The sequence below is a fragment of the Biomphalaria glabrata genome, chromosome 10 (genome assembly GCF_947242115.1).
Source record: "Biomphalaria glabrata chromosome 10, xgBioGlab47.1, whole genome shotgun sequence".
In the NCBI taxonomy this organism is placed as follows: domain Eukaryota; kingdom Metazoa; phylum Mollusca; class Gastropoda; family Planorbidae; genus Biomphalaria; species Biomphalaria glabrata.
The window spans coordinates 25913117-25919336 of record NC_074720.1 but is presented as its reverse complement, the minus strand read 5'-3'; the positions used below and the strand labels follow the sequence as shown (position 1 = coordinate 25919336).

Sequence of the window (6220 nt, the reverse complement as noted above, 5' to 3'; positions counted from 1 at the left end):
TTTTCAAATACACCAAACAATCAAAGATCTTCTCATAGGTAAGAGACTTAAAGCGCGAATGTGTATTTCTCAGTCTATTGTGTCTTACACAAACGAGGTACATTTAGCACCAACGCTCTCGCTTGACACCAACAGCATTACGGATATCTGAAACGTCATTCAGGTCACTGATAACAAGGTTAAGTCTGTGAGACGCGCAATGAACTAAGGCTGCTTTTTGGATATTTTTGACGAAAGAACAACAACAAAAAAAAAAAACTTTTATCATTTTCTTGGCCTTTACTAAATATAGTTATAATATAATTCTGTGCAAATGAAAACAAATCGTCACGACTAACGTGCTATAAAATATTGAATTGCAAGCCTGAATAAAGCGCACATGGACGGATACGAACTACAGATTAGCCTATTCTAGTTTATTGCAATAATAAATTATCCTTATTCACTTTATTTCAGTGGAAGCTCTACGTGTTAAGTTGCTTCCTAGCAAAAGTTAATTAATTTGAAGGTGTAAACAACTGGCTAAAATTTGGCTACCCAGAATTCAGAGGGGGTGCATGGGCATGGTCAGCCATCAATTCTTGATAAGCCTAGGCTAGTCTACTACAAATGTACTTCAGTTACTAGTGGAGGCACTACTGTTCAGTTGCTATTTCGATTTCAATTGATCTGATGGTGAAAAAAAAAGAATTTGGCTACTCGGAATCCAGGGGGGTGCAAGTGCACCACCTTGCACATCTTGCGGGCGCCCATGGCTATGTGATCGTTTCGAACAATTATCTCTAAACGTTCCAGACTTCTTCAAGGGCTTTATTAGAGAATGTGTACATTTTTTACATTTTTAAAATGCTCAAATAGTTTATTATGTTTATATAGACTAATTGTTTATAAAGACTCTGTTTGCAGCTAATTAAACTTAAACAAAGTCTGTCAGAAATTTCTTGAAGTTCAGTTCACTTACAAGAATATCTGTGTCCCATTATGTCGCAAATAATAACAATCTATTGTCAAATCACCCGTAGCTTCAGACATCGCATTTGTTTCTTTTTGACATTTTAAAAGTGTCTTGGTTTTACAAAGGGACCCGATGTCCAAGTGGTAAAGCGCTTGGCTTACGAACCGAAGGATGACGGGTTCGAATTTCAATGAAGTCTGTGATTTTTTTATTTCGGGGTTTTAATGGCGCCCATGCATCCACCCAGTTCTAATGTTCCCCTTTCAGACCTTACAATCTATAGGGCAATGATAATAAGGTCATCCGTTTCTTTGGTCAACGGTTAACGAGCAGGGTGTCATGTGGCCAGCACAACGACCACCCGTCTGTACTTTCCCCAACGAAAGTCATTAGAGTTAGGTGAACTCAGCGGCGCCCTAAAAATCTTTAAATTCAAAATCTCAGTCTTCACCGAGATTCGAACACTGGACCCAAGGTTCGGAAGCCAAGCGCTCAACCACCGCGCCCACTTCCACCCAGCTCTATTTAGAGTAATGATTTCTAAAGGTCCAACGAAAAATGTTTTAGAATCTCATAATTGTCCAACGTGTTCAACATAATGAGGGCAAGATTTCAAACTCCACTTGAAAATGTTCAAAGAAGTAAAACTGTAACGGTGATTCCCTCTACACGAACACACACACACACACATGTGCATTCCTACAATACTCTTGACGGGTGGTTGGGCGGACCAGTGGAAACACTAAAACCGACACCTCTCCATCTTATAATCTGAAATCATTTCTAGATTCTAATTCTTCTCTTCCAAGTAATTTAATAATTTATTTTCTTTTTACTGCAGGTTAAGGAGCGGGAGAAACACACCAACAGCAGCATTGGTGACCGTCATTCAATTAGTTCACTCATTTGTCCACATTTTTTAAAAGTACATTCGCTTCTCTCTCTCTCCCCCCCCCCCCACCTACTCTGGCACTGCCAGGTACCTTGATATAATTGTGTAAACTGAACACGTCCTGGTCTGAAGCAGAAGGCTAATAGAGTAAAACATTGCTTAGGATTCTAGAGCCAGCGTGAAACCAGCCATTCCTTCCCCTGTTTACCTTGTAACATAATGTTTATCTAAATTTAAGATGCACTAACCAGGTCCACTGCAGTGCATGAAATAATCTAGTGCCGACAAGATGGCTGCGTTCTAAGCAATTTTTGTCTTGCTTGTACTTAGAAAGTGTTGTTTACGTGTTTCTAGGGCCAGGATCATGTCAGTGCTATTTCGTGTTGAGGACAATGTTTTGTTGTTGTATTATATCTCCTCTTTGAAAACATTGTCTTTTAAATAGTTTCAACATAAATACGTTACCCAGAACACACACACAAATAGTTTCAACATAAATACGTTACCCAGAACACACACAAATAGTTTCAACATAAATACGTTACCCAGAACACACACAAATAGTTTCAACATAAATACGTTACCCAGAACACACACACAAATAGGAATTTACATTTGATATATATGTAAATAAATACGTAAATATTGTGTGAAAAGCCGATTATTAATTTAATTTGCATTCATTATACAAATGAAGAAACAAGTGCAATGAGACTAGTGAAATAATTGAATGGTTTTGACACATGGTCACTGTAAGTTGAGAGAGGAACACTATACTATATAAACTGTAAAAAAAATTCTACACCCTTCAGTCTCTCCATGAATGTATATATCATCTATGCATTATTCTACTCCATTAAATCTTATCTGATATTACCAAATACAGACGTAACTTCACACACACACAAAAAGACGTTTACGTCCTACGCGTGTCCCTAAAGAACAGAAGAATGTCATGTAAGCTGTACAATATACAACATTTAATGTATAAACACTCCACCTTGCCCAGCATCTGAAACATATAATCATATCAAGGCTTGTCTTCGAGTCCGAAGATTAGTGAGGAGTGCAGTATTTCCCGTGGCTGCGCAGCCCCAGCTGTGACCTACATATTTTGCCACAACCAGGGCAAGTATAACCATTGTCCGCAGGTGGTCGATCTAGATTTTCTTTTCGCCGTCTGCGTTTGTCCTCGGCAGAGGATTTTCTTTTGGTCTCAAATGTGTATCCCGCGGCCTTTGTGAGTTACCTCCAGCTGTCTCGTTCTGAAGCCGCATACAACCAGCTGCTCTCTTCTATGTCAGCCAAGGAAAGTTGACGCCTAAGCTGGTCTTTGAAGCGTTTCCGTGGGGCGCCTCTGTTACGTCGACCACCTTTTAGCTCACCAAAAAAGACTGCCTTTGACATACGTTCTTCTCCCATACGGGATACGTGCCTACCCAGCGTAACTGCCAGACCATAAGAAGTCCCTCTATACTGTCCATACCGGCGTTCGCAAGGACATCACTGTTTGTTGTGCGGTCTTGCCACCGTATGTCTATGATGGAGCGCAAGCATCTTTGGTGGAAGCGCTCAAGAAGTCTTAGTTGTTTTCTGTATAGTGTTCATATAGAAGGGTTGAGAGAACCGCCGCCTGGTAGACATTGATTTTTGTTGGCAGTCGGAGAGATTTATTCCGCCAAACCTTCGCCTGAAGGCGTCCAAAAGCGCTACTGGCCCTGGCCAGACGGTCATCAACTTACCTTGAAAGTGACACTATACTACCCAGATATGTGAAGTGGTCTACCACATTAAGGGGCTGTCCGTTTACGGTGATCCTTGGGGATTATTGAATGACTTCTGGAACATGACTTCTGTTTTTCCGAGGTTTATTGATAGACCGAAAGAGGCGGCAGCGTATGCAAATTCGTTTATCGCGTTCTGGAGATCATCTTAATTGTGAGCTAGCAGGGTGCAATCATCGGCATAGAGAAGCTCCGTTATGACCATCTACTTTGTTTTTGTAAGGGATAGTAGACGTCGAAGATTGAACACATTGCCGTCTGAACGAAACCGGATGTAGATGCCTTCGTGCAATCGCTGCCTCATTTGACCCAGCATTTCGCCAAACATATACATGAACAACTAATCAAGGCTGAAGTTGAAGTCACTCTCTCACTGATTATTTGTCGATGTGAATTGGAGAAAATGTGTTGCGCGAAGAGAAAAAAAAATGTTCTTGTAGAAATTTAAACAAAAAAATCTATCTACAAGCTCTACCAGTAGACTGTAGTGAAGATCTTTCTGAAAGCTACAAGCTCTACCAGTAGATTGTAGTGAAGATCTTTCTGAAAGCTACAAGCTCTACCTGTAGACTGTAGTGAAGATCTTTCTGAAAGCTACAAGCTCTACCAGTAGACTGTAGTGAAGATCTTTCTGAAAGCTACAAGCTCTACAAGTAGACTGTAGTGAAGATCTTTCTGAAAGCTACAAGCTCTACCAGTAGACTGTAGACTGTAGTGAAGATCTTTCTGAAAGCTACAAGCTCTACCAGTAGACTATAGACTGTAGTGAAGATCTTTCTGAAAGCTACAAGCTCTACCAGTAGATTGTAGTGAAGATCTTTCTAAATAGCTACAAGCTCTACCAGTAGATTGTAGTGAAAATCTTTCTGAAAGCTACAAGCTCTACCTGTAGACTGTAGTGAAGATCTTTCTGAAAGCTACAAGCTCTACCAGTAGACTGTAGACTGTAGTGAAGATCTTTCTGAAAGCTACAAGCTCTACCAGTAGACCGTAGTGAAGATCTTTCTGAAAGCTACAAGCTCTACCAGTAGACTGTAGTGAAGATCTTTCTGAAAGCTACAAGCTCTACCAGTAGACTGTAGACTGTAGTGAAGATCTTTCTGAAAGCTACGAGCTCTACCAGTAGACTGTAGACTGTAGTGAAGATCTTTCTGAAAGCTACAAGCTCTACCAGTAGACTATAGACTGTAGTGAAGATCTTTCTGAAAGCTACAAGCTCTACCAGTAGACTGTAGTGAAGATCTTTCTGAAAGCTACAAGCTCTACCAGTAGACTATAGACTGTAGTGAAGATCTTTCTGAAAACTACAAGCTCTACCAGTAGACTGTAGACTGTAGTGAAGATCTTTCTGAAAGCTACAAGCTCTACCTGTAGACTGTAGTGAAGATCTTTCTGAAAGCTACACGCTCTACCAGTAGACTATAGACTGTAGTGAAAATATTTTTGAAAGCTACAAGCTCTACCTGTAGACTGTAGACTGTAGTGAAGATCTTTCTGAAAGCTACAAGCTCTACCAGTAGACTATAGACTGTAGTGAAAATATTTTTGAAAGCTACAAGCTCTACCTGTAGACTGTAGAGACGAATTTCCGGCGTTTTACCGCATGTCAGGTTTTGTTCGAATGAATAAATCGTTTGTGTTCATTTCCTGAGCCCTGGCAGGATAGTATATTTTTTTAGATTCTAGACACCTGTTTGTGTTACAGTACTACTCAATACAGTGCTTAGTGACTGTACCTTGTATTATCAGGATAAAGCACTGCATTTATTTGTGTGAGATTTCATCAATGTCATTATGACATATTATTGTTGCTTACATTATATTTTGTATGTAAAATATTTCTTTTATATACATTAATAAGATACATTTTTTGTTGCATGCCAAACTGAGTTGAATTGGTGGACCTATACTGGAAATGTACTCTGCTTGTCGGGGTTCTCACGTTATCCTGGTGTTACTGGTTGTTCATTGTCGTCACTACTCTATCTTCTTGGTGTTGAGGCACAGTTTCTCTTCGCAGGGTGATAGATGAATTTAAGACTGCAAACGTGTACCAGTGTGGAGGACATGTTGCAGGTGATAGAAGGATTTAAGACTGCAAACGTGACAGTGTGGAGGACATGTTGCGGGTGATAGAAGAAATTAAGACTGCAAACGTGACAGTGTTAAGAACATGTTGCAGGTGATAAAAGGTTTTAAGACTGCAAACGTGTTACAGTGTGGAGGATATGTTGCAGGTGATGGAAGGATTTAAGACTGCAAACGTGTTACAATGTGGAAGACATGTTACAGGTGATAGAAGGTTTTAAGACTGCAAACGTGTTACAGTGTGGATGACATGTTACAGATGATATAAGAATTTAGGACTGCAAATGTAATACATTGTGGAGGACATGTTGCAGGTGATAGAAGGATTTAAGACTGCAAATGTGTTACAGTGTGGAGGACATGTTGCAGGTAATAGAAGGATTTAAGACTGCAAATGTGTTACATTGTGGAGGACATGTTACAGGTGATAGAAGGATTTAAGACTGCAAATGTGTTACAGTGTGGAGGACATGTTGCAGGTGATATAATAATTTAGGACTG

At 39.9% G+C, this 6220-nt stretch overlaps 1 protein-coding gene across 2 annotated transcripts in view; it reads left to right on the top strand.

Annotated features, from left to right (window-relative positions):
* The first annotated feature begins 1974 nt into the window (after window positions 1–1974).
* LOC106074399 (adenosine deaminase AGSA-like) overlaps window positions 1975–6220 on the top strand; it is a 64141-nt gene continuing 59895 nt past the window's right edge. For both annotated transcript variants that reach the window (XM_056044387.1, XM_056044385.1), the window contains exon 1: window positions 1975–2213. The gene's annotated coding sequence lies outside the window, so the exon portion shown is untranslated. The remainder of the gene's footprint in view (window positions 2214–6220) is intronic.